Source organism: Trachemys scripta, chromosome 8 (assembly GCF_013100865.1).
Source record: "Trachemys scripta elegans isolate TJP31775 chromosome 8, CAS_Tse_1.0, whole genome shotgun sequence".
In the NCBI taxonomy this organism is placed as follows: domain Eukaryota; kingdom Metazoa; phylum Chordata; order Testudines; family Emydidae; genus Trachemys; species Trachemys scripta.
Window position 1 is genome coordinate 15277830 of NC_048305.1, and position 18943 is coordinate 15296772.

The 18943-nt window shown below is 39.7% G+C and overlaps 1 protein-coding gene across 6 annotated transcripts in view; it reads right to left on the minus strand.

Moving 5' to 3' along the window:
• Positions 1–18943, minus strand: part of AFF4 (AF4/FMR2 family member 4) — a 77751-nt gene that overhangs the window by 57788 nt on the left and 1020 nt on the right. The window lies entirely within an intron of this gene.

An 18943-nucleotide genomic window follows, 5' to 3' on the forward strand; every position in this document is an offset into this window, starting at 1 on the left:
GGGGGAAAATATATTAGTGAAGCAAAACACAGGCGACTTCAGCAGCAAAACCCTGAATATAAAGGCATCTAATATTTGTTCTACACTATCCTTCATGTGAAAGGAACTAAAACTGTATGTTCCACCGTGAGATCGGCATCTAGTAAATAAAGAGTTGGAGGCAAACACATTGATCAACATGTTGAGAATTACAACATGTTGTGATCTTGTCAGCACTCAAGATAAGCAGGGTTAGGCCTGGTCAATATTTGAATGAGAAGCTTCTAAGGAACAAAGAAGTGGTGATTCACTGTGTGGTGCTTTTCCCTCTAAGTTAACAATAGTCCAGAATGATAAAAGGATATACTGTAATGCTGGAGATGCTCACTCCTATGAGACAGTGGTCCTAAGCACTTTTGGCCAAGTAAAGTTTGCAGGACCAGGGTATTCATTCTTGTGCCCTAGCCATATTACAGTTTGGGTTATTACATCCTGCTCTGTAGTTTCAACTGGATGTGGTATTCTTCACTTCCTTCCCTTAACCATTATACTGTGCACTATTAAACAGCTACCATTTTTACCCCATAAACCACTGCATCTCAGTGGTGGATGAAGTGATCTTTGTACATAATTTGTCATCATACAACCCATTTGTAAAGGGTTCTTGGATTATTTAGAAAAAAGGAAGCCATATAAATATACTACTACTTTTATTAAGCCAGCAATTCAGACTTGAAATAGATATATATTCTAACATGTTGATGACTAGAGATATTCTAAGCAAGGATTACACTTTGACCAAACTGTAGGAAATTAAAAAACACTAAAAATCTGTTTACAAAAAAAAAAACCAGTCAAATTATGGGGCAGCTCTAGCAGCACTAGAGTTAAGGTTGCAACATGGTTTCTGTTTAAAGGCAAATTTTCAATCTTCACCCAAAAATACACATAAAATGTTTTAAATAAAATGGAGTTGCAGGGCTCCCAGGAGTAGAGTTCCTAGCTTTGCACTTCCTGCAAGAGGAGCAGCAGACACATTCACAGCCCCTCAACTGACAGTTCCTCCTCTACCCTTTGTCCACTCAAGCCTAAGAGATAGCATGAAGGAACTAAGAAAGAGAAAAGAGTTGAGGGACACAGCTATCAGTTCCTCTCTTTGGACTGCTGTCCCAGGTAGTCAGCTGGCACAAGGAAGGCACTTGGAAGCTGTGTTCCTCTGAGCCATTCAGCTATCAGCTCTCACCCTCTGTCACCCACATAAATCCATCAGGGGAGGAGAGGGGACAGAGGGAGAAGAATGGCTTTCAGGAACAACCACATGACCTTGACTCTCCCCTTGTGGGGATGCCAGAAAGAAATTAACATCACAGTACTTCACATCCTTTACTAAAACTGCCATTTTTTCTATGTCTACTACAGCTCCAGATCATGACTCCAATTCATAAAGTCTAATAGATCCTCATGTGCTGTTTGTAGTTCCACTGATCCAGGCAGCACTAGCTGCTGATCAAAATGGAAAAAAGTGGGCAGAATTAATGTTGTGTGGCAAATGAAGCAACACACTAACTGTACATTTCCTATTTTTTACATATTTGTGACTTATGCAACATGACTACAGTACATTCTTTTCAGGGATATGTGGGGGAACCTTAAATTAGGCATTTCTTTGTTCTCTAACAATTGAGTTTGGAGTTCTAAGTCCTACAGCTAGGGAAAGTTGTCCCTAGCCTCTGTTTGTCAGAGGATGGAGATGGATGGCAGGAGAGAGATCACTTGATCATTGCCTGTTAGGTTCACTCTCTCTGGGGCACCTGGCATTGGCCACTGTCGGTAGACAGGATACTGGGCTAGATGGACCTTTTGTCTGACCCAGTACGGCCTTTATGTTCTTATGTACAGTCCAAAAGAATATGGGAAGAAAAAAAAATGTGAAGCACAAGCCTTAACTCTAATTAGATTTTTGTGAGTGAACAGATACTTGAAACAACCTGATTTAGTTTTTTACATGGATCTTAATTCATCAGACCTAAAGCCAATTGGCTTTTATGACCAAAGGATCAAATTCCCCACATCTTTTCAATTCTAGGTCACTAGTGGTTGCTATAATTAAGTACAATGGGAAGACAAACTCTAAAGTCAAATTCTTAGATGTGGTTAGGTCCTGTCCACAGAAGCAAGATCCAGCCATGTTATAACATGGTCTCCCAACAAAGTTTTGCTGTTTATTTCAAGCAGTATTAAGTCTCCATAATCCTGTTCATTCATGTCCTTAACTTTTGCTTCAAATGCTGGAGCCAAGACAACATTTAAGTTTAATTATGTGAAGCTTGTTTATGCACCAATCATTAATATGACTAATATGGCTTTGACTTCTTTACACTATATAACTTCAGTTGAAAGCATCACACTTACTGCTATGAATCCTGTGGCACTGGGGTTAGGAAAGGAGCTGACTTTTCATAAAGTCCGCAGTAAGCTGTTTTGACTTTTGAACCGTCTTATATTTTTGAAACACAAGACCTGAAACAGTATACATCAGCTTTGAGTCTAGTCAAATCATTTGCAGGAATATAACCCCATATTCTTTCAGGTGAGATGTAAAGGAAAAACAAGGTTTATTTCAGACAACTGGTTCACCCTCTCTCCTCCACTCTCACCAGTTCTCTGGACCTTACTTACAAGGACAGTGCTACATTAAACAGTAAACACAAAATAGCAAATCCCAGAACAGAGCAAGTCTGTCAAACACATCTGGATTTAACTTCCACTTCCCTCGGATTATGGAGATACTGCCTCTCCTCACAATTTCTCATGAGACATTCCATTATGTGTCTATCTTGAATTTCAATTTGTATTTCACTGTCAAGCATCCTATTGGATACTGTGCTAAAAAAAACATGTTCAGTTTTGATAAATGTGAACTGAACACTATGTAGCTCACTCAGCTCTTCACAACATTCATTGTCTTAAGTTTTCTTAAAGGTGGTGAAGCTGTAAGGAGAGTTAGTGAACAACTCACTCTCTTCTCCCAAGAGATATGGTCTCATTCAAACCTGTGTTCCTCTGCAGGAGGAAATGAGTCATGTGGCACCCAAAAGCAGATACAGCACCCTGAGGACACACCCTCAATTTGCTTCCAATTGTTTATCCACTAATACTGCCAGGGCCAAAATATGTTCAGGACCTGAAACAGAATGAATGTCCCTCTGGCATGATATGCTTTCTGCACTGATGTTTCACAGGCCTTGGCTGCCTCTATGTACATCAACTGACAAACTGCATTTAATTATGATTGATGAGGGGCAATATTTGACAGTGTGTCAAAAATGATGCTGGCTATTTCAAAAATAGCTCCATTTCTAGTTCAGACACAGCTTACATATGAAATTGACTATTCATGCTACCTAGTCAGTTTCAAGTTGCTGTTTCCAGCACAAGATTAGTGTGTAGGAGCAAGTGCAATCACAGAGTGGATCCTACAAAGTGCACTCATTCCTCTCATTCTGGAGAGGAAAGCAATCGAGTTATTTAGGATATCCTGTTGCTCATCTTTTATAAAGCTATTAGAAACTAAGTGTTTAATCGATTAAGGAGATGCATGCTACAAAAACGGAATAAATAATATGTTTTAAAGGATGAACAGCTGCACATAGTCATTTTATACTAAACAGAATATTTTTATCAACTTTGTAATAAAAATGTGAAGTAAACTTCACTATAAAGCTTTTCTGAGTACAAAATTCAATTTTAAGCATTTGCAATATTTCTCAAGGCACTGCATTTCCTATACCTACCTCCCCTCCGCCCCTGTCAATCACCTCTGCTTTCACACAAGTTAACTGCTGCTATAGAAATATTTTATTCCTATATGCTCAGCAAGATACTTGAGAGTTGTTACAATACATTACACCACAACATGCCTAGACACTACTGGCCTTTTAGTTTCACTTTTTCCCTCCACCCAGGAGATCCATCATTTAAACAATTTACCAGACTTACCATAAGGTCGTCATGTTCTCAAGTTTTAAGCCCAAAAAATGGGCAAACCAAATATTTGCAAAAAAACCTACTGAATGACAAACAAGTTTCTTTCCTGGATGTCAGCTGTATAAACAATGCTCCTTTAAACAGAAAATGCTGTCTAAATGACTGCCAAAGTACAGTTATCTTGTTTAAGAAGTGGTATTAAAGACCATCACACCCAAAGGAAGAAAAAAGAAGATTTTCACAGATCAGCAAAGGAAGCAGAAGATGCCTGCAGCAAAAAAGAAATTCCATTACTAGCAATCTTTAATAAAGACAAACTAAATGCAATTCACTCATCTAGGATGATGAAGTGAAGTTTCAAAGAAATAATCTGTCCAGTGTAATCTGCATAACAATGGCCAAATTAATGTCAGAATATTTGACCAGCCCACACATATAACTTTATATCAAGCGGTAACTTTTTTTGATGCTTCACAAGCAATCCCTTGCTTAACCTATAAATAGCAATCCACTGAAAGACCATAAATATAGTCTAGTCTCTAGTGTCTTATGTAGGTCAGCATGAGGCATTATTTGAACTTCCATGCTAAATTAATATAGTCAGAATGACATAAGGGGCTCTCCATTGTAAACAAGGAGAAGGAAATTAGGTCTATTGGCAGACTCAATCAACCCAGTTTAAAAAAAGTTATATTGCCATTTACTGGAAAAGGTTCTCAACTATAATGATACACTCATTCTCTACCCAGAGTTCTATAACTGTGCTCATCACCAAATTATCTTAATTTCTTCACACCCTCAACAGTGGAGTTGAGACTGCTCAGTCCCTGGCTGATACATGTCTGGGGGTTCTCGTTGTGCTGAGTTCCAGACTAAACTAGAATTTCTATTTTCCCAGAGCCAGCCATATAAAAAAGTATTTCTTCCCACCCTGAAACGATCCAGAGGATAATTCTTTACAGTCTGTTGTGAGAAGACACTCAAATTTACACACTCTATGGAGATACCAGGCAATCCTTTGATCTAGCCAAAATGGTGCTTACCACAAAACATGCCTAGAGGAGCTGGATGAGAACACAAAGGTGGCTGTATGCCACAGTTGCCATTACACTCCCAATTTACACTGGGAGCTGAACCAGATGCAGGAATTGGGGAACAGCCTCACAGCTGCTCTAATCTACACCTTGCTGTAAAAAATACTCAAGAGTCTGTTCCTTTAGCTAGGGTTGCCAAAGTACACCAGCACTCCAGCCACTCCTCCTTCCTGATATACCCTCTATGCTGAGACCAGTGAAGTGAGCAAGGCAGGGCCAATTACATGAAGATTTCCCCCTCCCCTATGCAAGTGCAATCTTCAGCTCAATGCTTAGGCTACTATAAAGCTGATCAGTGTTCACTTAATTTAAAATTTAAAAACTGAAATGCTAACAAATATTTTTAAGGCTGTTTTCAGTAATAAGTTGGGAGAAAACTTGGAAAACTGGTTCTACAACTGTTATTTGGACTGGCTTTTATTTTATTTTTTAGGTTTTACATGCAGAATTGACAGTCAGCAGGCTCTAATTGCCCCTCTTTATGCATGGGAAAACAAACTGACAAAGCGTTAACAATTTACATCTAGGTTTCTCTCTCGGCCATTTGCCCAGCCTCCTTTTGCCAAACTTTGGAATGTTACAAGTGACTGTGCCTACTGCAGTAGTCGAACCAAACCTGTTTGGTCTTCAACTGCAAAATTGTTGTTTGGTCAAAAAGCTCCCTCCTGGTCACCCCAGTAGCCAAGTGGTATGCAAAGATCTCAATTTGCACAATTTGCTCAGCTCATTTCACAGGCATCACCTGGACAAAACAGCAGTAGCAATTCAGGAGAGAAGAATATTGCTGCCTCTTAGAGGTGCCAGAACTTTTGGAGTGGGTGACTCATAATTGCCACAGCTATTAGCATCATTCTCCAGAGTTATTTATTATGGATTACAGTGGGGGACTCGTATAAGGATGTAGCCTTGATTCATCAGATTAGGGTTGTCAAAGACAGCAGGATGTTATGCTGGCCATGTCATTCCAATGGGTACTGTTGGCTATGAAACTGACATGCCTTAATCGTATCAATACAATGAACCATTGGCTCGGGTGAACTTTGACTTTGACTCTTGCGCTATGTAGATGTGGCCTTACCTTTCCACAGTGAGAATGAAGCCATTGCTTCTGTTTCCCTCACTGGCAAATTGGTTTTCCTGTCTAGCTAAATTACAAAACTCAATCCCTTCCCAAGTAATAAAGGCCAAGTATACAGTCTAGACAAAAGAACATCCTCTAGTTCTTTTCCTCTCTTCTCTGTGGTAGGGCCCCTAAGCAATACTGCTCTCCCTTTCTGAAGGCCTTCAACCCCAGAAAACAAAGCAGGTGTCAGATCCAACCTTAAACTCTCACTGCTTCTCTTTCTGCAAGTCCACTCCCTTTGCTTTACCAGTCTCTAAGCCCAGATCTACATTAGGTGGGTGGGGGTGGGGTCAACCTAAGATATGCAATTTCAGCTAAATCTTAGGCTGACTTACCTGGCCGCGAGGACGGCAGCAAGTCCACCGCTGCCGCTCCCCCGTCGACTCCACTTCCGCCTCTCGCGAGCTGGAGTTCCGGAGTCGACGGGGAGTGCGATCAGGGATCGATTTGATCGCATCTATGCTAGATGCGATAAATCGACCCCCAATAGATCGATCACTACCCGCCAACCCGGCGGGTAGTGAAGAAATGCCTTTAGTTTCCACCTCAGGGACTTGGCTGTCTGGCTGTCTTGCCAAATGACATCCTCTCCTCAGGGTACTTTACTCAGGCACCTTGTTGTCTACTTAGGCCACTTTCCAGGCTCTTTGAGGGGCTTTTTCCAAAGCCCACCCCGGAACTCCTTGGACTGGAGAGACCTAGGGCTCCTACCCTTTTCTAGGGTTCACTCTCAGAACAGCAGGTCTAACTCCTTTCCCTGATCTCCCACATGCCAAGAAGAGGGAGCTGAATAGATACCATCCCTTCCAAATATTTTTTTGCCATCCTCCAACACCCAGGCTTGCCTCTGGTTGACAAGTCAGTGTGCCTTCTGCAAAAACAGCATAGTGCTGCACAGTAGGACTGTGAATGGAATGGTATGAGCAATGACAGTATCAAAGAATTTGAGCATTTTTACCACTATGATTTAACTGTACTCATAACGGATCAGATGATGGTGATAAAAATGCCCAATTTCTTCCACTGTTCCTGAAAACTGAGTTGCAAAGTACAGTGAATTACATCTCCTAACATTCTTAGTGCAGACAACGTCTTGTTAAATGCAGAACATCACAAAACCTGTAACAGTGCTCATGCAGAGTTTAAATATCATTCAGAGAACAATTGCACAAGTTCTCCTTGGGCTCTTCACACAGCAGAGCCAATAAATCTAATAAATCATGCTACTTCCAATAAGCTGAGTTTATTTTAATGTTACTTGACTGGGGTTAAGTACCCTTTTTAAGTCTAGAATTTGCCTGCCAGGTTATACTTTTCTATATTAAAGTACAGCAGTAGTTTTACAGGAACACTAAGAAGTTAAGTGACTTACTTAGTGAAAGGACAGACAATATGATTTTTGGGTTCTGATTCCTAGTACCCCTTGCCCTAACCAACCACTAACCAAAACAAAATTCAACAGAAAGTCTCAACCTCGTTATTTGTTGTCAGTTTTATGAGAAAGGCTGGAGACTTGAGTTTTTTGGATAAATGAAGTCAAAGTCAGTTACCCAAACTTTCCCTTTCCAATTTAAGAATGCTGGGAGGGGAGGGAGGAGAAATTAGTGGCAGCTGGGAAAGGCCTGGTAAGGAGGAGAATGGTACCTTGGGAAATTCTAGGTTGAAATGGGTAAGAGGAGAATTGTTGAAGCAGGAGATGTAGCTAGGCTAGTAGGTGGGTGGGGGACGCAGAAGTACAAGCAGAGAGGATCTGGTAGATGGAAGGACCATGAGTGGTCCTGTAGGCTACACACTGGATGCATATAGCTGAACGAGCAACAGGAGCTGCCTGTAGCATGGCAGGAGAGCTGCAGCCTTCATACATGAAGGCGTTCCCAACATGCCATTTAAAAGGATTAAAGGTTAAAACTTTCTAGCATAATCATTAATGCTAAGCATCACTTGGTCACAAGTTTTGTCAGCAGATTGCTAGGAAACAGCAATAGAACTGCAGCAGCGATAGAGACACGAACACCATTCAATAGCAAATATTTAGAACAATGACAGGTACTTACCTCAAAACATGTTAGAAAGATTAGTAAATATTCATTTAGCTATATAAATCCTTTTCAGTAAGCAGGTGTGACAGGGTCCATAACAGATAGAGAATTTGTGCTGCATTAGCCAGCATTCCTCCCCACCCCCTCTTGGTTTCCTGTCCTTTTACCTCCATTTGAGAGGTCAGATATTCCCTTATCTTCCACACACTCCCTCATCCAAGCCTTTATTTAAAAAAAAAAAAAATTGAATTCTAATGGATCCCTTCTCATGTTATATCTTCCCTCACCATTTACAATCCAATGCTGATGGATCAAACTCAACAATCTGAGCTCTCTTTTAGTGTAAGCTGTTAACATAGTGATCTTTTACACAAACCTCCTGGATCAGGCTGTCAAACAAAAACCATATTCTTCGTAATTCAATCATTATGTCTAAGGAGCATTAAACATGGAGGATGTATCTCATGCTGCTCTAAAAGTTATTACATATTCCTTACTTCTGAGCATTCTATCTTCCCATCTAGAATAGCAAAGGAACTCTCCATAAAATATACAGTTTTTGCAATGTATATCAATCATCTCTCCAGAACAGTAACAGGATTCAGCTATGAAGATCAGCAACCCATTCTCCGGTTTCCAACTTCTCAGTCAGTAGTCTACTAACTTCAAGCAAAAACTCTACATCAACTGTATCCCACCCTAACTCTTCTTCGTTGAGCACAACCAACTACCCGGATATGTACATTTTCCTTCCCTGACTTTTGCCCAAAAGATGCCCCATACTGCAGTCTGCTCTTGACTCCAATTGGTTTGTGTCATAATTAGAAACTGCTGTCCTGGGACATTCTATCACAAAAGCATATTGTAATAATATAGAGATTAATTAGAGCCAGTATAAACAGCTGATTTTAAAATGTCTGATTACTCGTTACATAGCACTCAAATTTTACCTTTAATGGTCTTGTGAATTTTTACCAAACAATATAATCGAAAGTTTGTCTGACATTTTTGTGGACAGAGATCTTATGTTCTAGTATTTTGTAAAGATCTTCATAGAAGTTATCATATAATTTCCACTAAAGTCTTGCTGACAGATGAAGTTACATTTGACAAACTACTGAAGCCACTGAACACAGTTGCTTTTGACTATTTGCTCTTGACTTGTTTTAGCTCTGGCAAAATAAACTTGACAGTTTTAAGAACTTCAGAACCTATGCACTCACAAGAACACAAACGTAACCCATCTTGAAATACTCAATTTATCTATTAATTTATTAACGGGGAGAGTTGTGGAATGCTTGTTTTATTGAATTCTGATTCATCTTAAATGACTTTGTAAATGTGTCCTACGGAAAACAAAAACACTAAAAACAAAGACAAGAAGAACTTTTTCTGGAATCCATCAAGTTAAAAAACACAAGCTAAACCTGAAGTTGACATCTGAGCAAAGTTCAGTTGAATTTTTAAATATTTACAGTAACATTGAGACTGGGTAAATATACCAGATTGACTCTCATAAAGATTCACCAATTATCAGTTTACTGTAAGACAGAACCTGCCAAAGCTTCAAAAATAAGATTTTAATTAAAACTGCTTTAAAATATTATAGAAAATACATGACAAGAAATGCTTCTCATCCTGTGAAATTTTGGAATACTGCAATAAGCAAAATGGGGGCAGCACTTAACTATTCATTGGAGACTTCAAGGTACTCAGCCTAAGATATACTGATATACGTGGACAGGAGCCCAAAGAAAAACACCGTATTCAACCTCCAGTAGCACCTAATGCTGTCTGAACTTTTAGAAAGGCAATGTTCCAAGCTTCAACCTACCCTAGGAAAAAGACTCCAGGCTGACATTATATGGGAAGGACCCACACTGTTGAAACACACACACACACACACCCTCCTTTGGCCCTGACCCGACACACACCAACTATTCTAGCGATGGGCCACTCTGCTCCTGACTCACTGTATTCTTAGATACTACAGCAGATACAATTATTTACTCCTGGGGGAATTCTGCACCACTACATAATGCAATATTTGTACAGAATTAATGCTCTGTGCATAATTTCCTTTTTCCCCCTGCAGAATTGGTGCTGCAGAGCTACTGGCCGCCACTAGGGTAGTTGCGACTGTCTAAGCTGGGGGTGCACCCCGTGGCTGGGCTCTGGGAGGTGGGGTGCAGGTGTCTGGGGCAGGGAGGGGACCAGCTGGGCTCGGGGGGGGGGGGGGGCGCAGCTGGGCTTTGGAAGGGGAGGGTGCAGGGCCGGGAAGGGACAGCAAAACCAGAACTGGGTTGCACTAAGGGTTTCTTCAACTCTACTCCTGGGGGAAGTCTTTTTTGTTGTTGTCTGCTGACAGGTATTTTGAAATAAATTACCAAAATAATTGAAACTGGCATGATTATATAGTGTTATTTTGATAAATAAAATATGCAGTATTTTGAAATTGTGCACAGAATTTTTAATTTGTTGGTGCAGAATTCCCTCAGGAGTAAGAATTACAATGTGAAACTCCTGTAATATGCAGGTATGAGGAGATGAAATACAAGTGAATGGCAAGTTTTGTTTTTGGTTAAATTAGATTTTTAGTAAGGTTTGTGGAGTTTTATTGAAATATTGGTTTTGTATTGCATAAATATTCAACAGCTGACCACTCCATAATTTTAAAGTTTGTGTTTAATAGCATAGTGAAAATGGTGTTTTGAAAGTCAGGTAAGCGATAGATTTTCCTCAGTGGATAACATCCCACTAGAAAGCTGGCTAAAGTGAGGTGAAATAATTTTCATGTTACCTTTACCTTCTAGAGTTGAATATTTAGACTAGAATTTTCAGAGGAGCCTAATAGAGTTAGGCACCAAACTCCTATTTGCTTTCATTAAGTCCTTTAAAAATCCCATCCTTAATGCAATTATTATTTGTATTACCATAGCACCTAAGATCCCTATTCATGGGCCAGGAAGACCACATTCTGCTGGGGACCATACAAATAGACCAAAAAGATCGTGCCTGCCCCAAGATGTTTACAGTCTAAGTAATAATTCCTGGCACCACCCTGCATGCATACATTATCCTACAGTTATTTTATCTTGTGTATTATGGCATCACCTGGAGGCTCCTGATCAGGACAGGGGTCCCATTAATAGCTACTGTACACACAAAGCTACTATAGTCTCACACTATATAGGTACGGTGTTCCATTCCAGGCATACATTCTCCTCCTATCCCACCCACCCCTACACACAAAAACACTTATTCCACCGCACTCACCTCATCTGCAGGCAATTAAGAGCATGATTTGCCCCTAAATACACACACAAAATAAAGTTGTTTGGGCAAATACGTGAGGAAAACCCTGTAAAAATGGCTATTGATTGATGCGGATTGAGTACAAGACCTTGCATCATTCAGCCAAAAGAGAATGCACTTTTTTTTTTTATTAAGAAAAATATTGCAAGAAAACAGGCAAGAAAGAGAGAAAAGAAAAATCCTTTCTGAGCAGCTTGCTAATGAAAAGCTGATTTACACTTAGGACTGAGTGATTATTAAAACTCTCCACTGGTAAAATGTGTTTCCAGTAGGGTACAGAGTATGGGTGTGTATAAGTGCAGCGTTACTGGTATTTTTTTCTAATTAAATATTCCTGTTATTGATATTATAGGCTAAGAATTCACTGTTCTAGGAACTGCCTTTTTAACCTTTTTCTTCACTCACTGACTACACTTATTTTCTGCCCTGTTAAATCAATATTTTTAATAAGTGTTTACTAAGTTATTCCAGCAATGTGGCTGAGGCACAACTTAACATTTGGAACCCCAGAAAGAGTGTCATAAGGAAGTGAATCAATGGGTTCTACAAATGATATAATAGGCTATCACTGTTCTGTTTAGTTGTGCCAATCAGATTAGATAAGGCAGAGGTAAGAGCAGACATATACTTATTCTTTAATTAGAAACTACAGAAAGGAAATGTTACAAAACAGTCTTATACTGTGCAATTTCTCTTTGAAACCTTTATATGTTTACTAGCTTTGCTGTTATATGTTTTAATCTTGTTCTCACAGATATCTAAAATAAATAAGAGAAACTTGATCTAAATACAAATTCTACCTTCGTCTGATACACCTATAAAGACCAAGTCAATTTTTTTGGCCCAAGATATCTGGACATAGTATGCACAGCCTTCATTTTAAGAGTATTAAAATAGGTAGGAACTGATAAGTGCAATTCCTGAGGTACTTAGCCTGTGCAACCATGGTGAACACTGAACTAAAACACCAAGTGGAAAGAGAGGGCCAAAACTGATTTAGCAGCTTGTACCTATGTTGGGAACCTTTGTGTCTCAGTTTAATTTCTGTATGTCTCAAATACACAAGTGGATACTAAGGCCTGGTCTACACAAGTAAGTTTTACGTACATGGCCATGTCTGTCAGGATGATTCCCCCCCACCCCCACCAGCAAAGCTCTGCAGCAAAAGCTCTAGTGTAGGCACAGTTGTATCAGCAAAAATGTCCTTTTGTCACTATAGCTTATTTTATGCCACTTGAGGAATTGGTTTACACCAGTAGAGCGGTCTCTCCAGTAGGGAGTTAATCAGGACAGCTCTATTGGTATATCCATACTATGGATACAATTGTGTTATGGTAAAATTAGTCAAAATGCATGGAGCAGCCATGGTAAAAATGTACAAAAATCAGGCTTTGGTCAGGGCACGACTGAAGTCCAAGCCCTGCTGCAGGGAGCTGAAGCCCGAGTCAAAGTCATGGGGATCTGTTAAAGTCACAGAATCTGTGACCAAATCATTCCCTTAATCCATACCAACAAACCTATGTTACAAAGACTGAGGGCAGGATAAACATACTAGTACCACATAGTGGGAAAACATTGCAAGGTCCTTTAAATTGACAAGAATAAAACAATTCACAGGCAACTTTTTTGGGGGTGGGGTGGGTGGAGAGGGGCAACCAATCAGAGACTAGCATTACATTAAGCTACTCTGTTTCATTACGGCTGGAGCATGGTAGTTTCTGCTGTAATTATGTAAAACAATTTCCATTAAATCCCTCTCCCCCACATTATTACATGCTCAGCTTCCTGAGAAAATACACAACAGCCTTTTGGGCTGAATTTTCCATGTTTGGACTCTGACAATTTTTATTTTAATTATATAACCTTTAACATGGCTGATAAAACACACTCGATGCAACAGTAAACAAATTTTACACAAGTATTTCCCGATATATGGCAGCCTTTATTATTTCCAGGTTTTCTGTTGGTGGAGGACCACTCAAGATATTTTTTTATACTGGCTTCTTTTAGGGGAGTTGTTTTAGGGATTTTATTTATATACAGACATTTCACAGTATCTACTACCATTGCATCTAATTGCTGTATTTGGTAATAAAAATACAATGAGATCTGTCTAGAACAGTGGTTTTCAAACTGTGGGTTGGGACCCAAAGTGGGTCAGAACCCTGTTTTAATGGGGTTGCCAGGGTTGGCATTAGACTTGCTGAGGCCTGGGGCCAAAGTTGAAAGCCAAGGGTTACAGCTCAGATTACAGGCCCCCCCACCTTAGGCTGAAGCCCTTGAGCTTCGGCTTTGGACCCCCCACCAGGGAGGTGGGGCTCAGGTGGGCAAGCTCAGGCTTCACTCCCTGCTCCTGGAGTTGTGTAATAATTTTTGTTATCAGAAAGGGGGTTGCGGTGAAAAGTAGTTTGAGAACCCCTGGGCTAGAAGGGTAAAATAATTCACCATCCTACTCAGGTTTAACCGTTGGCTGCTACTTTTGAATCACATGGCCCTTAACGTCTACTAGTTCTTCCATCTTATTCCTTCCCTAGACATGTTTTAATTTATCATAATCCTGATCTCTGAAGTACTCTCTCCACCTAAGCAGGAAAACCAAGAGGGTTTAAGTAAGAGAGGAAGACAAAGGGAGAAAGAAGAGACGAGTTTAACAACCTGGAAGTGCAGCAAGCTTAAGAATACTGATCTTTGGACGGACTACCAAAATTCTGTTTGTGTAAAAAAATTTCCATCACCATATAATTTCACATGGGTGTAGGTGTGTGAATGATTCCCACCCATTTTCCCCTAATGAAAGCTTTCCAGATCAATAGAAGACCTCATTACTTGTATTAAAGTTATTCAGTGATATGGTACATTCCTCCATTAAAAAATACATATATTTGCCTAATAATTCCAAACTAACAAGACTTGAGACAGGTACTATACTTCATATTCTAGTTCCTAAAACAGACTTTTAAAGAAGGTATGACAAACATGAAAATTTAAATGTCACTTCTGTCAAATCTTGAAAACTCAAAACCAAGAAGAGTTAAGGAAAATATAATTTTTCCTCTATAGAGTGGTAGCTTAAATATATTTAATCAATTTTAAAAGTGTTACACAATTATTTGTCCTATCTTAAATAGATACCATACAGCAGCCATCAGCAACCTTTGGCACGCCGTTTGCCAGGTAAGCCCCCTGGCGGGCTGGACCGGTTTGTGTACCTGCCGCATCCGCAGGTTCGGACGATCGCTGCTCCCACTGGCCACAGTTCACCATCCCAGGGCAATGGGGGCTGTGGGAAGCGGCGCGGGCCACAACATGTGCTGGCTGCCGCTTCCTGCCACCCCCATTGGCCTGGAGCGACGAACAACCGCGGCCAGTGGGAGCCACAATCAGCTGAACCTGCGGACGCGGCAGGTAAACAAACCGGCCTGGCCTGCCAGGGGCTCACCTTGGTGAGCCATGTGCCAAAAGTTGCTGATCCCTGCCATACAGAATTAAGTGCACACATGACTAGAGATCAGATCTAGTTATTATAATGCCTAGAACTAAGGCATATCACTTGATATCCCAAATTCACCACCATTTATTTTCATTAGCTTTAAAAAAAAAAAAAAATATTGTGCTGTAATACTGAGAAGAAGAAAAGACATACCCATTTGTTACAAAAGTCCAGTCTGAAAAATAAACATTGCTTATTAAGACAAAGTAAAATAAAGAAACCTTTGCCAAAAAGGTTAGTGGTGACAATTAGAATGTATAGCAATTAAAGCATACATGAAACAATGAAACAGTGCCCTAGCGGTGAGTGCGCCCCATGACACGTGTCCCCTTGAGGTGAGGAAACATATAGTACAAGGGATATAGAAGAAATATTATGAAAATAAGGCATAATTCAGGCTGAATACTTCAGCAATTCGGGGGGGGGGGGGGGGGAAAGAGCTTCCTGACGGGGAGAATCATTAGCCAGTGGAATTGTGTAGCCTATTTAAGAGGAACTGGACAGGACTTTTGTAATTGCATAATAGGAACAATCCTGCATAGGCAGAAGAATTGACCTGACAATCTTTCCATCTCTAGTTCCATGATTTCGTGATCCAAGACTTCCTTTTTAATACGGTTATCAATTAAATCAGTATATTTTATACATTTTAACAGTGAAGAATTTAATTTAGGGCATTGTAAGACAATAAAATTGTTAAGTTGTCTTTCACAAATATACTTACACAATCACATGCCTCTGCATTTCAATTTAGGAATATTTTATTCTTTATAGCCATGACGACATCCAAATTGGTATCTTTCTGATATAAGCTACAAAAGTGGCATTTAAATCTAACAAAACAAAAGACTAGTATACTAAGGATATGCATGTGTTTATGCTGAGGAGAGTTGCAAGCACATATTCCTGCACCAGGTAAGACAATACTTCTGAAACAAATCCACATGAACAACAAACAGTTTGAAATTAACTGGCTGAGAGCAGTTACTGTAGGAAGGACAAGAAATCTAACAACAACAAATCTGAAGCCTTTTCCCATATCCTTCAACCAGTTTTTTTCCATCTAAGCACATTAGACTAGTCCTGAAGGGAGGTGGGCAAAACAGCATGGCCGGGAAAGCTACATGACATAAGATCCACCCTTCTCTCCCTGATGTAAATCATCTTCTGCGGTCACAGGTGGCTTCTTGAAAGGCACCCACATTCCCTTGTACATATCTGCTGGCCAGCTCAGGCAGCTACCCAACCGTCACCCTCAATTTCATGTCCCTGCTCACAGCACTGAAGTTCAATCATGGGTCTCACCAGTTGATACATGATGCCTTCTGTTGAGCTGAAGCAATGGGAAGAAGAAGAGTAGCAAACAGTTAACGCAAGAAACAAACAGGAAAAAAAAAGACGACAAGCAGGAAAAGGGCAGAAAGGAATGTTGGGGGAAGATTGTGGAAAACTGTTCTGAAGCCATAGCAGAAGAATATGTGGTGGCAGGGGAGCTGCCATCCAAACTAACACAGAAGTGTTGGGAATCATTGCTCCAGTCCCTAAGCTACAGGCCACCGGTCACTGATCACCTCTGACATATTCAAGAAACAACAACTACAGCTCTAAAAGAAAGCCAGAGCACTCTGGCAAGCAGCCACCAGTTAGAAAAAAAGAGAAGGAACTACGTAATACAACACTTGCTAATGTTTAATCATTCAAGAAGTTTAGAGACTTCCATTGCAACATTGTTATTTACAAACATTTGAATAAAGCAAATAATATGACTTAAGTAGCTCCTAAAGGTAGCAAGATTTTCCTCATCATTCAGCTATTTCATCAACTATGATTTAGGACTGTTCTGGTTTCCATGGATTTTTTTTTTAAATATAAAATTTCTGTTCCGTATTTCTCAGACAGTTTACGAAATGCTGTTTAAGTCATTTACCACAGTTTGAGGATATACATTTAGAAGCAGAAATATCTGGATCTTGAGAGCAACTGTGCCACTGAACTCAACACGCTGATTTACAGACAAATATAAAATACTAACAGTGTACCTTTAAAAAAAAAAAAAAAAAAAACCACTTGTCTGAAGTTCTACTATTAATCCAAGATCACTGTGACCAGAAAAGAATTCGAGGAAAATACTCAAAAATGTGCACTTCATTTTGTGCACCTAACAGCACTCTGTAGTCAGTTACACTATTTCCTCTTTACAATCAGATTCCCTGTTGCAACCTTTTAGATACAGGACAAAGTGACTAAACTAAACTGGCAAAAGGATTGAGGGACACAAACAGCATCTGAAATGCTACTTTTAATTCTAGATTTGACATTGACTATCTTTTTAAGACTGGACGTAACTATTCAAAATAAGCGGTAAAGAATCTGCACTTCTACGTTAAATGTTACAGAGTTAAATGTTGCATAGTGACCCGAAAAGGAATCCTAATATTAAAAAGTGTTGATATATTTAAAGCCTAATAGGGGTAATAAAATGCATCAATAGCAAGAATGAAAGTCAAAAGCAGCAGCATTATTATACAAGTTATTCCACAGATCCCAGTTAAAATAATATGCTGAATGTTGGCCACCCACAGAAATAACAGTATACTGTTACACCAGCAGGGAGAAATATATGGCACCCATGGTAGCATCTGACTTTTTTTTTTTTTTATTAAATGTTTCTCTTACTGGAGAAAAGTCTATAAGTTGACCAATCAGGTGACTACCACTACTACATCAATTCATTTGACTACACCCTATTTCACAATAACTCCTCTGGGCTGGCACTCCATTACTGTTCAGAAATATTAGAAAAAAGGAAAGAAAACTGGAGAACTCATCCATACTGATGAGGCATTCAACCACTAGAGGAGAAAATATAAATTAAAAAACAGAACTGGAAATTTGGACAAACCTATTTCACTTCAAAGATTAACATGCATCTACTGAGGTAAACAGGACTTTTAACTGACATGATGGAAGCAAGACAAAGCACATTATCATATGGATGTTACAGGCACTCATATTTTCATGATAAACCAAGAGACTGAAAGATACAGTAGTTAACGAAGTAGGTGAGCCTGGGAAATTTAAAGGCCCCACACTTCTTGCGTCAAGCACCTTTTCACTAACCAGTAGATTCTATGAACACACTGTGTATTCCGTTATTTTGGACTGGATCGGAAGCATTGTTACTTTATTACCCTTGAATTTAATATATTGGCTCAAAACTATGTTATAATTAGTCATCTGTTCGTTCCTATAAATGAATGAATATAGGAACTGAAAATGTAACCATTTGTGTTATAGTTATTAAAGCATTTTGTGCTTTTTGTTAATAGAAAAGGGAGAACATTGTCCTGACTTCAAGAAATATTGTTTAAGTTGTTGAACCCTGTTTAGCCAAAGGGCAATTCAATTATCACCAAGTGGCTTTGAACAACAAACATCACCTACTGGTTCAGAAAGAAGATTTGATTGTGGCTCAGCTAATAAGCCAGAAACTCTGCCTTCCTCCTACCCCACCCATTACCACAAAAAAAAAATAAAAAAAATAAAACCCACACAACAACAAAAAACTGTTCAATATGAACGAAGCCACAGACTAGGCCTCCCCACCACTCCTCTGCCTGATCCATCCCTAGAACTGCTCAGTGCCTAAAACACACAGCAAAGTGGAAGGAACAAAGCACTGACGTCAATTACTGGAGGATTAAATCTAACTGCCAGGAGAGGAAGAGGAGGCGGCCTCATTAGCAAAACCACCACCAAGAAAAACCTAACAACCTATAGCCACATTTACCCAGAGCCAATTTACCCAGAGTAAGTTTTATTTTCTCGAAAAGAGGGAATGCCAGCACATCTGAGTAGAGATTATGTGTATGGCTACACATCTACTCAACTGTGAATGTTGGGGGGGGGGGGGGGG